The sequence below is a fragment of the Heteronotia binoei genome, chromosome 19 (genome assembly GCF_032191835.1).
Source record: "Heteronotia binoei isolate CCM8104 ecotype False Entrance Well chromosome 19, APGP_CSIRO_Hbin_v1, whole genome shotgun sequence".
Taxonomy (NCBI): Eukaryota; Metazoa; Chordata; class Lepidosauria; order Squamata; family Gekkonidae; genus Heteronotia; species Heteronotia binoei.
This window is the reverse complement of record NC_083241.1, coordinates 12,164,169-12,177,150: the sequence shown is the minus strand read 5'-3', so window position 1 is coordinate 12,177,150 and position 12,982 is coordinate 12,164,169. Positions and strand designations below refer to the sequence as shown.

Genomic DNA, 12,982 nt, shown 5'->3' with positions numbered 1-12,982 from the left:
CAATCCTCTCCAATATTCTCCACAGTAGGTAGTAGTGTGGTTACTGCTGTTATACCCCCACCAGCCAATCCCATTGCCCATTTGGCTAATGAGTTGCACATGTTACTCACACCTTCTACTTACACCTGTATAGCAGGAGTTACATAATCAAATAACCAGTATCAAGAAGCCTTAAAGCGACGTATACTGTCACAAAGGAGTTCCTGCTACAAAAAATGCCCTGGTTTCTGAGATCTGACAAGATGGGGCTAACTAGGGGTGGCCAGTTCAGGGCCCCGTGTTACCACAAAACGGGTTGGGGGTGGACAAATAGAAGAAGCCATTTTAAACACTGGCCAGCAGGTGGTAGTATTATCATTTGCTATCAAATTCAGGCCCTTAACAGTTCCTTAGGTAAATCCCCACCCCCTTTTTTTTCTTTGCTGGTTCACAAGGCGGGCGGGGGAATGACAGGATTGCCATTTGGAAACAACAGGACAGCTTGAAAGCCCTTTTAGAAATAACGGGAGCCAGGAATGCTAATTGACTTGCACGGGCTCCATTGAAATCCATTACAGCACTAAAAAAAAGTTGCAATGAAGATGTGGAATGGATTTCCAATGAAGGTCTCCGGTGTGAAACCTTGATAAGTCCTGCAGGGCCCGGATCTCCAGTGGGAGCTCATTCCACCAGGTAGGGGCCTGGACCGAAAAGGCCCTGACCCCTGTTGAAGCCAGCTGGGCATCCTTAGGGTCAGGGACTATGAGAAGATGTTGAGCAGCAGACCTCAGAGCCGGGGTGGGGTGGGGTGGTTCATATGGGGAGAGGTGGTCCCAAAGATATGTGGCTGTTCTTTATCAGCAGTCAGCTCGTTAAGGCATGTTTTTGTTTATTGGCTGAAAGGTACTGAGGCCAGAGAGAAATTGTTTTGAAATGATTATCAAAATGTTCAATTACTGTGGACAGTCATAAGCTAAGGTTACTTCTGAGTGGCCACAACAAAACTTGTACTGTTGTTGCGACTAATTTTTGCTTTGTTGCTATTCTTAATTCTAAAATGATGGTGTATGGCCTATGGACGACCTGAATAAAAGTAATTCATCTTGTGGGTCAGCAAAAAAGAGAGAGAGAAAAGAAAATGGGGTTTAGTTACTTGAGTGACCTGCGAGAGGGTCAAAACTTGATAGCACATGGTAATACCGCCACCTGCTGGCCAGTGTTTAAAATGGCACCCATCTGTTTTTGTGGGGGGTTTTTCCTTTGTGTAATATGAGGCCCTGAACTGGATGTAGGGTGACCATAATGTCTGAAGGCCAGCCAGGGACACCTTGGGGGGGGGGGTGGAAGGTAGGGGTGTGCACGCGCCGCCGGAAACAGGAAGTGACGTCACTTCCGGTGACGTCATGCCACCGCCGGAAACGGGAAGTGACATCACTTCCTGTGACATCACTTCCTGTGACATCACTTCCCCCAAATGACATCATTTTCCCCAAATGCCACTGCCGGAAACAGGAAGTGACTTCACAGCACTTCCTGTGACGTCCCCAAAAAATCCCCCAAATATCACCGCCGGAAACAATTTTGTTCTCAAATCCTGTATATACTTCATCAGTATATGGATAAGGCACTTTCTCAACTGTGCTGCATAATGCAGCCTATTTATTTTGTCCTGTTGGCTCTGTTGGCTCTATCTGCGCCACCTTCATCACTTTCGGGGTGTGGATCCCCAGTGGGGTGGTCTCCCGACTCCCTCCGCCGGCTGTTTCTGATAGCCCTGCGCCCCCTCTTTCATTTGATATGTGTCCCGTGCGGGTGCCACCCTCCCGCTGGGAGATGCCGCAAAATGAGCCCCCTTGAGGCTTATGGCGGCAGGGCTCGGGGGAAGCGAGCTAGACTGCTGTTCTTTTGAGGGGTTATAGAGTGTTTCGAGCCCGTCCCTGTGGCATCGGTCCCATTGTTGTGGGACCCAGGGGGCCGGCGCAGCAGCACGCCGAAGCAGCCTGTCACAGGTCGAGATGCAGGACAGGAACCCGGAAGTGACCAATAGGCTGCTTCGGCGTGCCGCTGCGCCGGCCTCCTGGGTCCCACAACGATGGGACCGATGCCACAGGGACGGGCTCGAAACACTCTATGACCCCTCAAAAGAACAGCAGTCTAGCTTGCTTCCCCCGAGCCCTGCCGCCATAAGCCTCAAGGGGGCTCATTTTGCGGCATCTCCCGGCGGGAGGGTGGCATCCGCACGGGACACATATCAAATGAAAGAGGGGGCGCAGGGCTATCAGAAACAGCTGGCGGAGGGAGTCGCGGAGAACACCCCACTGGGGGATCCACACCCCGAAAGTGATGAAGGTGGCGCAGATAGAGCCAACAGAGCAAACAGGACAAAATAAATAGGCTGCATTATGCAGCACAGTTGAGAAAGTGCCTTATCCCATATACTGATGAAGTAAATACAGGATCTGAGAACAAAATTGCACCAGAAGAAACAAACACAAAGCTCCCTTACACTGAATCAGTGCTTGGGTCCACCAAAGTCAGTATTGTCTACTCCAGTCACAAACACAAAGCTCCCTTACACTGAATCAGTGCTTGGGTCCACCAAAGTCAGTATTGTCCACTCCAGTCACAAACACAAAGCTCCCTTACACTGAATCAGTGCTTGGGTCCACCAAAGTCAGTATTGTCCACTCCAGTCACAAACACAAAGCTCCCTTACACTGAATCAGTGCTTGGGTCCACCAAAGTCAGTATTGTCACATAAGAACATAAGAGAAGCCCTGTTGGATCAGGCCAGTGGCCCATCCAGTCCAACACACTGTGTCACATAAGAACATAAGAGAAGCCCTGTTGGATCAGGCCAGTGGCCCATTCAGTCAGGAAGGGAGGAGGGAGGGAGGGAGGGAAGGAAGGAAGGAAGGAAGGAAGGAAGGAAGGAAGGAAGGAAGGAAGGAAGGAAGGAAGGAAGGAAGGAAGGAAGGAAGGGAGGGAGGGAGGGAGGAGGGAGGGAGGGAAGGGAGGGAAGGAAGGAAGGAAGGGGGGAGGGAGGGAAGGAAGGAAGGGAGGGAGGGAGGGAAGGAAGGAAGGAAGGAAGGAAGGAAGGAAGGAAGGAAGGAAGGAAGGAAGGAAGGAAGGAAGGAAGGGAGGGAGGAGGGAGGGAGGGAGGGAGGGAGGGAAGGAAGGGAGGAGGGAGGGAAGGAGGGAAGGAAGAAAGGAAGGAAGGGAGGAGGGAGGGAGGGAAGGAAGGAAGGAAGGAAGAATGGAAGGAGGGAGGGAGGGAGGAGGGAGGGAGGGAAGGAAGGAAAGAAGGAAGGCCAGCCGCCCCCCCCCCCCGCTTTTGGCTTACCTGGATCCAGGGCGGTGGCGGCCTCTCCTCCGGGCTGCTGGCGGGGCTGGCGGCGGTTGCGGAGGCCGGAGAGGCCGGCGCTGGCCTCTGGAGGCCTCCAGGGACCAGCGCTGGCCTCTCCACGCTGCCTCCGCTGGTCTCTGGAGGCCTCCAGGGACCAGCGCAGGCCTCTCCACGATGCCTCCGCTGGCCTCTGGAGGCCTCCAGGGACCAGCGCAGGCCTCTCCACGAAGCCTCCGCTGGCCTCTGGAGGCCTCCAGGGACCAGCGCAGGCCTCTCCACGAAGCCTCCGCTGGCCTCTGGAGGCCTCCAGGGAGCAGCGCCGGCCTCTCCACGAAGCCTCCGCTGGCCTCTGGAGGCCTCCAGGGACCAACGCCGGCCTCTCCACGATGCCTCCGCTGGCCTCTGGAGGCCTCCAGGGACCAGCGCCGGCCTCTCCGGACCCCGCGCGCGGGTGGGGAGTGAGGCAGCCAGCGTCCCTGCGCATGCGCACACCGCTGTGCGCACGCGCAGGGATGCTGGCTGCCTCACTCCCCGCCTTCCCGGCCCACGCGCGTGGCCCGCCGGCTCCCCGCTGGCTATACCGGGACTTTGTAATGGTCCCGGTATAGGCAGCCCGGGAGCCGGGAATTGGTGGCCAGAACCGGGAAAGTCCCGGGAGACCGGGACGGTCTGGCCACCCTAACTGGATGTGTCTAGCTAGCCCCATCTTGCCAGAACTCAGAAACTAAGCAGGGACAGCCCTGGTTGTCCTTGAAAGGGCAGCTACTGGAAGAGCCCTCTCAGTCCCACCCACCTCACAGGGTGTCTGTTGTGGGGGAGGAAGGGAAAGGAGATTGTGAGCCGCTCTGAGACTCTTCGGAGTGGAGGGCGGGATATAAATCCAATATCTTCATCTACCTCACAGGGTGTCTGTTGTGGGGGAGGAAGGTAAAGGAGATTGTGAGCCGCTCTGAGACTCTTCAGAGTGGAGGGCGGGATATAAATCCAATATCTTCATCTACCTCACAGGGTGTCTGTTGTGGGGGAGGAAGGTAAAGGAGATTGTGAGCTGATCTGAGACTCTTGAGTGGAGGGTGGGATATAAATCCAATATCTTCATCTACCTCACAGGGTGTCTGTTGTGGGGGAGGAAGGGAAAGGAGATTGTGAGCCACTCTGAGACTCTTCGGAGTGGAGGGCGGGATATAAATCCAATATCTTCATCTACCTCACAGAGTGTCTGTTGTGGGGGAGGAAGGGAAAGGAGATTGTGAGCCACTCTGAGACTCTTCGGAGTGGAGGGCGAGATATAAATCCAATATCTTCATCTACCTCACAGGGTGTCTGTTGTGGGGGAGGAAGGGAAAGGAGATTGTGAGCCGCTCTGAGACTCTTCGGAGTGGAGGGCGGGATAGAAATCCAATATCTTCATCTACCTCACAGGGTGTCTGTTGTGGGGGAGGAAGGGAAAGGAGATTGTGAGCCGCTCTGAGACTCTTCGGAGTGGAGGGCGGGATATAAATCCAATATCTTCATCTACCTCACAGGGTGTCTGTTGTGGGGGAGGAAGGTAAAGGAGATTGTGAGCCGCTCTGAGACTCTTTGGAGTGGAGGGCGGGATAGAAATCCAATATCTTCATCTACCTCACAGGGTGTCTGTTGTGGGGGAGGAAGGGAAAGGAGATTGTGAGCCGCTCTGAGACTCTTCGGAGTGGAGGGCGGGATATAAATCCAATATCTTCATCTACCTCACAGAGTGTCTGTTGTGGGGGAGGAAGGGAAAGGAGATTGTGAGCCACTCTGAGACTCTTCGGAGTGGAGGGCGAGATATAAATCCAATATCTTCATCTACCTCACAGGGTGTCTGTTGTGGGGGAGGAAGGGAAAGGAGATTGTGAGCCGCTCTGAGACTCTTCGGAGTGGAGGGCAGGATAAAAATCCAATATCTTCATCTACCTCACAGGGTGTCTGTTGTGGGGGAGGAAGGGAAAGGAGATTGTGAGCCGCTCTGAGACTCTTCAGAGTGGAGGGCAGGATATGAATCCAATATCTTCATCTACCTCACAGGGTGTCTGTTGTGGGGGAGGGGACGTAAAGGAGATTGTGAGCCGCTCTGAGACTCTTCGGAGTGGAGGGCGAGATATAAATCCAATATCTTCATCTACCTCACAGGGTGTCTGTTGTGGGGGAGGAAGGTAAAGGAGATTGTGAGCCGCTCTGAGACTCTTTGGAGTGGAGGGCGGGATATAAATCCAATATCTTCATCTACCTCACAGGGTGTCTGTTGTGGGGGAGGGGACGTAAAGGAGATTGTGAGCCGCTCTGAGACTCTTCGGAGTGGAGGGCGAGATATAAATCCAATATCTTCATCTACCTCACAGGGTGTCTGTTGTGGGGGAGGGGACGTAAAGGAGATTGTGAGCCGCTCTGAGACTCTTCGGAGTGGAGGGCGGGATATAAATCCAATATCTTCATCTACCTCACAGGGTGTCTGTTGTGGGGGAGGGGACGTAAAGGAGATTGTGAGCCGCTCTGAGACTCTTCGGAGTGGAGGGCGAGATATAAATCCAATATCTTCATCTACCTCACAGGGTGTCTGTTGTGGGGGAGGGGACGTAAAGGAGATTGTGAGCCGCTCTGAGACTCTTCGGAGTGGAGGGCGAGATATAAATCCAATATCTTCATCTACCTCACAGGGTGTCTGTTGTGGGGGAGGAAGGTAAAGGAGATTGTGAGCCGCTCTGAGACTCTTCGGAGTGGAGGGCGGGATAAAAATCCAATATCTTCATCTACCTCACAGGGTGTCTGTTGTGGGGGAGGAAGGGAAAGGAGATTGTGAGCTGCTCTGAGACTCTTCGGAGTGGAGGGCAGGATATAAATCCAATATCTTTTTCGTCTTCATTAGTTCGTGGATGGGAGTCCAGGGTTGTTGGGCAGAGACAGGCAATGGCAAACCACCTCTGTTTGTCACTTGTCTTGAATATCCTACACAGTCTCCATACGTTGGCTGCTCCTTTGCAATATTTAGTTGCTGCCCTGACTTGGATGGCCTAGCTAGACCAGTCTTATTAGAGTTTGGAAGCCAAGCAGGGCCAGCCCGGTCAATCCGGGATGGGAGACCACAAGGAAGTCCAGGGTTGCTATGCAGAGCTAGGCAATGGCAAACTAACGCTGAACATCTCTTGGCTTGGAAACCTATGGCAGGGGTGGCCAGACTGTGGCTCGAGAGACACATGTGGTTCTTTCACACCAATTGCGTGGCTCCTGAAGCCCCCTCTGTCCTGTCGGCTGGCTTGGAGAAGGCATTTGTCTCTTTAAATCTTTTCGTCAAGCCAGCTGGCAGATTGGAGAATGCATTTAAAGTTGCTTTATTTCCACCTCTTCCTACGTCCCCCCATCTATTTTCCTTCCTTCCTTCCTTCCTTCCTTCCTTCCTTCCTTCCTTCCTTCCTTCCTTCCTTCCTTCCTTCCTTCCTTCCTTCCTTCCTTCCTTCCTTCCTTCCTTCCTTCCTTCCTTCCTTCCCTTTCCCTCTTTCCCTCTTTCCCTCTTTCCCTCTTTCCCTCTTTCCCTCCTTCCCTCCTTCCCTCCTCCTGCCTTGCAGCTCATAAACATCTGACATTTATTCTTTGTGGCTCTTATATTAAGCAAATCTGGCCACCCTGACCGATGGTATTGCCACAACTAGGCTGGAACTTGCCAGCACTTCCAGTTAGACTGTATTCAGTGCCTCGGATAAAATCCTCAAACTGTGCAGCACAGCCTAGTTACTCTGCTCACAGGTTCAGCTTGAGGGGGAGGGGGTTGATCCTCATTTCCAAGCCAGTAAGGTGGGCCAGGCTAGCGTGATCTCATCAGATCTTGGAAGCTGAGCAGGGTCAGCCCCAATTAGTCCTTGGGTGGGAGACCACTGGGATACCATGTTGGCCGTGATTTGATGGCACTTTCCACCACCAACATTCTGGCCGTGTTGAGAGAGACCCTTTAAAATAAAAGCCATTTGTTTGTTTGCTCGTTTGATACCAGAGGTGGCCAAACTTGCTTAACATAAGAGCCACGTAGAATAAACATCAGATGTGTGAGAGCCACAAGACATGAGCGTCAGATGTTTGAGAGCCACGAGATGGATGGAAGGGAGGGAGGGAGGGAGAAATGGAAAGCAAGCAACTTTAAATGCCTTCTCCAAGCCAGCCAATGGGGTGGTGGAAGCTTTGAGAGCTGCACAGTATGTGTGAAAGAGCCACATGTGACTCCTGAGCCACAGTTCGGGCACCCCGTTTTATACCCTGCCCTATCCCACAAGTGGGCTCAGGGTGGCTTACAATATAAAACCCCAGCAGGAATTCATTAGCATAATAGGTAAGGTTGCCGATCCCCAGGTGGGGGCAGGGGATCCCCCGGTTTGGAGGCCCTCCCCCCGCTTCAGGGTCGTCAGAAAGCGGGGGGGAGGGGAGGGAAATGTCTGCTGGGAACTCTGTTATTCCCTATGGAGATTTATTCCCATAGAAAATCATAGAGAATTGATCCACGGGTATCTGGGGCTCGGGGGGGTCTGTTTTTTGGGGGTAGAGGCACCAAATTTTCAGTATAGCATCTAGCGCCTTTCCCCAAAATACCCCCCAAGTTTCAAAAAGATTGGACCAGGGGGTCCAATTCTATGAGCCCCAAAAGAAGGTGCCCCTATCCATTATTTCCTCTGGAAGGAAGGAATTGAAAAGGTGTGCCGTCCCTTTAAATGTGATGGCCAGAACTCCCTTGGAGTTCATTTATGCTTGTCACACCCTTGCTCCTGGCTCCGCCCCTAATGTCTCCTGGCTCCACCCCCAAAGTCTCCTGGCTTCACCCCCAAGTCCCCAGATATTTCTTGAATTGGACTTGGCAACCCTAAGAATAGGCCACTGTTCTGGTTGAGGGAAAAACTCGAGGCCCCTGCTCCAAATCCAGCCCAGCAGCAAAAGTGTTGCTGGCTTTTATGCACCCTCTGACTTCAGCCTTGCCAGGCAGGCCTAGTAGAAGTATCCTGCAGGTGGGGGGAGGACGGACAGCCATTTATCTCCCTCCCTTAAGCTTTTCACCTTTGGCTTTTCCACCCAAATTTCAGTGGGTGATCAACAGCAGCAAAACTTCACCAAGAGCTGGCTTCTCCCTAACAACTGCAGCAAAACTGATGGGTGAGTAGAATATTCAAAGAGAGTCCCCATAAATCACTTGTCCGTTTTCATACAGTGCTAATTATTTGCTAATGACACAAACCCAGTGTATTAATTGCTACATCAGCTACTAGTTACCTTGGCGTCTGTTCCCAGCAGCTACCACAAAAAAACTGGGCAAGGGTTAGCAGTTGCCACCAGGTAGCATTTCTGGAATCAATACAAAGCCCTGACCATAAGGCAACACCAGTCAAGGGTGCCTCTTGCCGTGATTTTACTTGCTCATAACTTCTGAACTAGGGTTGCCAAGTCCAATTCAAGAAATCTCTGGGGACTTCGAGGGTGGAGCCAGGAGACTTTGGGGTGGAGCCAGGAGACACTGGGGTGGAGCTAGGAGCAAGGGTGTGACAAGCATCACTGAACCCCAACGGGAATTTTGGCCATCGCATTTCAAGGGACGGCACACCTTTTAAAATGTCTTCCTTCCCTCCACCCTCCCCTTCTCTGATTTCACCTCAGAGGCGGAGCGGGCGATGCCGCTGCGCTGCCGCCGCCTCTTCTCCGGTTCACCTTAGCTGCTCCTCCGAGATGGGGCGGCTCGCCAAGCTCCTTGGCGCCGTTTCCCCCCTCCCCCCCGCTTCCGTTTTTTTTGAGAGCGGGGGAAGAGGCTGTAAATTCTGGGGTCCCCCGCCAGGGCGGGAGGGTTGGGAAGCCTATTCTGAACATATGTAACCTTTTGGGTTCCGCTTGCTTCGTTAGCAGTATACTTCAGCTCGCTTGCTCTGTTATGTCTGCAACCTATTAAGTATCCATTTCAGCTCTGGGAACAGGGCACACACTGGCTCCAAGGTCACTGGGGATAGTCAAAAAAGTGACTTTGGAGGTTGGGGAGCTTCCCTCTGGAGGTGTCACTGTTGTTGGGGAGGTGGTGGTTTAGATCTCTGCCTTCCTCAGCACTGTGGCTGTTGAAGCTGGGTAGAGTAGGAGAGTTGCATCGGATACTGATCCTGGTATGCGGAACGGTTGTTGATCTATGGCCTATAATGGTAGGATGAATAGGCAGAATGGTATATGGGAAGCATGGCTTGAATGGAAGTTGTTGAGCATTGGATATGCCGCAGGATCTTGCTGTCTGCTTGGTTTTTTGCTTTTCATGTTGGAATTCATTAGTGGACTCCGAGATGAGAGAGCTAGCTTCTCAGGAAAGGTCTTCAATTCTATTACGGGTAGGGCTGCCAAACCCCTGGTCTGGCCCGGTTCCCCTGCTCACATTGGGCCATCGGGGGGAACCGCCCCCGACGTCGCCAGCATGATGATGTCACCCAGAAGTGACGTCGTTGTGATGTCACATGGCAGCCGCTCTAGGCATTTCTTGGAAAACGCTATGGTTTTCCCGGAGGCTCTAGCCATTTGGGAGGGGAAACTCTATATGGTATGTTTGGGAAGGGAAACTCTATGGGGGCTTCAAGGTACTTGGCAACCCTAATTACAGGTGTCCTGCGGCGGTGCTGTGGACCTCATCCAGGCATGACTTCTGATGATGATTGAGAAGACTAAGCCCCGCACTGAGGAGTCTCCACAGCATGTTTGCTTATATTAAGCTGCTGCTTGGAGATTTTCAGGGCTTCCGCTCATATCACCTTAGCTGCTGCCCGATCCTGCTCTGGGAGGTTGTCTAGCAATGGCTGCAGCTTTTCTTGTAAGAAAAGAACAAATGCTGCCATAATGGCTTGATAATTAACTATCTTGAGATTAAAGGCAGCTGTTGCATAAGATTTGCGTGCTATAAGGTCCACCTTCATCCCTTCTTTGTCCGATGGAGTGGACTGTGTGCCAGAGCGATATCTCCAGGGCCTTTTTTTAAGCAGGAACGCACAGGAACGCAGTTCCGGCTGGCCCAGCATCTGGGGGTGTGGCCTAATATGCAAATGAGTTCCTGCTGAGCTTTTCTACGGGGGAAAAAAAGCCCTGGATATCTCCTCTGCATTTCCTCAGCGATAAGGGACAAGGGGATGGGATGTTGAAAGAGGAAGGCACAATTATCAGGGTGGATGTGATATTGATTTTTCCACCCGGCAGGATGTTGCTGGTAAAGAGGAGGGTTTTTTCCACAAGTCTTGGGACATTTCAAGGATTTCCTCGATTAAGGGGACGGTGGAGTCTCTGAATAACTGTGGAGTCTCTGAATAAAGGCATCTTGCTGTTTTGGGTCTAGTGGGACGATTGCCAAAGCCAGGGCTTGTACCATACTTGTCATTTGGTTTAGTGCAGATCCTGGTTCTTGGTTGCCTAATGTCAGATCCGCAAGTATGGTCCGGGGCGACTTGAGGAGGGACTGTGTACCAGCTGCAGATTCGGGAGACATGCGAGGAGGAACCCAGTCACGTTGTGGGTATGGTTCTGAATAAAACATTGGGCCAGAGAGCCAGGAGGCGTTATATCTGAAGGAAAGCCTGCTCTCTTCCTCCCAATCCCAAGTCCCTGTGCATTGCAATGGTCATGAGGAATTCATGGGGACGGCGTTTGAGAGATAAAGATTGGTGAGGGAATGCAGTCCAGAGATACAGGACGTGAAAACTCCTCTCTGGGCTGAGGGAGGTCGAGACTCTGTTCCCGGTCTTTAGCTCTATGAGCTGATTCAGAGCGTTATGTTTGGTTTTGTCCTTATGTTTCTTAGATGGCAGTTCTGAGGAGGAACGGACAGCACCAGGACCAGACGGTAAGGCCAAGGTAATTTGACCAGAGGCCAGTATGGAGCTTTTGGAGCATACTGATGGCAGACAGGAAGAATGAGGTAGCTCCTCAAAGATAGATGACGACATTTTGGCCAGAGCTGAGGATGTCGAAGGGGCCAGGTTAGCGGTTTGTCAATGCCTCGTCCCACAGTGCCACCCTCAGGCAAGCCCAGCGCTCTGAGTCTTGTTTGTGAACTTTTGACAAATGTGACGATTTGCCTCATTATGTGTCTCTCCTAGGCATAATACACATAAGACATAGTCATCAGCTTTGGGAGACATCAGCTGGTTTGAACTGTTCTCGGAGGCAGTGAAAACAGAACTGAGGGAGTGTGCAGAGCACCTTGGTATATAATGAGCCATTTTGGCGGGAAATGATCTGATTGGTTGTAGACTGAGGGGCCCCTCCCACTGGGCTCTTAGATAGTAAGAAAAATTCCTCTGGAGGCAGGTCTGCGCTTTTGCAGAACCCGTGTGGGGCTGCGCAAGGGCAATGTCAATGAACCGGTTGCTTTCCTCCTCTTCCGTCCTGCTCTTGTCACCACCGAGGGCAGGGCAAGGCAGCTGCTGTGTGCGTGCAACACATGCTGTCCTGGGCTGGCCCACGCATGCCCAGTCTCTCTGCAGCGCTCAGAACACACTGCAGAGGGCACCCTCCCTGTCCTCCTCCAGACACAGAAGACTGCGGTAGGCCAGGTGGGTGGATTTGTTTTCCAAGAGCCTTGTCGCCCCACCTGTGCCCCATCTGGAGATTCAGGTAAGTGGGGGTGGGGAGGTAAATCACCTTCCACTGTTTAGGAAGGACGCACCCATTGACTCCTGCCCCCTCCCCAAAAGTCAAACGCAAAAAGCCAACGAGGCTGTCACAATCACTATTCACTAAAACATGAATCTCATCAGAAGGTATACAACAAAGTCTCCGTGTGTCACCTTATACAATCTTATAACTAACATATATAACTATTGCAACCATGAATGCTCTTATATAACCGGAGTATATGCTGCTGTATGTGCCATATACGGATTGAAGACCTCTATAATGATGTTTAAAGTCCAAAGTCTTCGTTTAATAATAATCCAATGGAACCAGGCAAGGATGTTCTGTAGTCACTGCCAACAAATTTGTCAACCTGTAGTGGGTTTCCCTATCAAGTCCCCAAGTCCTTCAATAAAAGAGGCTCTTTGTAGTTTCAAATAAGCATTTTAATGGAAGGTAACATGGTATACTTCAGCCACTAGGTCAGTGAAGAAACTAACCTAGTTCAAAAATGACACAGGTTATATAGGCCGTTAATAGCGCGTGTAAATCCGAGCGTGCAAGCATTTCAAGCTACAGGGGTTAAGAGAGCCAGTTTGGTGTAGTGGTTAAGTGTGCGGACTCTTATCTGGGAGAACCGGGTTTGATTCCCCACTCCTCCACTTGCAGCTGTTTGAATGGCCTTGGGTCAGTCATAGCTCTGGCAGAGGTTGTCCTTGAAAGGGCAGCTGCTGTGAGAGCCCTCTCCAGCCCTACCCACCTCACAGGGTGTCTGTTGTGGGGAGGAAGATAAAGGAGATTGTGAGCCGCTCTGAGATTCAGAGTGGAGGGCAGGATATAAATCCAATATCATCATCATCATCTTCTAAACAGTTGCATCAACAATCCTAGCGAGGTACAAAAAGAGATAATGGTATTCTAAGGTGGGAGTCGCTGTCCTTGAAGTGGGTACAGCTTTAGGTTTCGTTTCTCACAGTTACATTCTAAGTACACATTCCAATAGAGACACATAACAGACTACAGCAATAAATAAGGGAC

The 12,982-nt window shown here is 51.7% G+C and overlaps 1 protein-coding gene across 2 annotated transcripts in view; it reads left to right on the top strand.

Moving 5' to 3' along the window:
* The first annotated feature begins 412 nt into the window (after window positions 1-412).
* The window catches only part of LYSMD4 (LysM domain containing 4), a 31,472-nt gene continuing 18,902 nt past the window's right edge, over window positions 413-12,982 (top strand). The window contains exons 1-2 of one of the 2 annotated variants that reach the window (XM_060259883.1): window positions 413-672; window positions 11,130-11,171. The gene's annotated coding sequence lies outside the window, so the exon portion shown is untranslated. Of the gene's footprint in view, window positions 673-11,129; window positions 11,183-12,982 lie in introns of those variants that run through there. The other variant, XM_060259884.1, reaches the window with a different exon arrangement.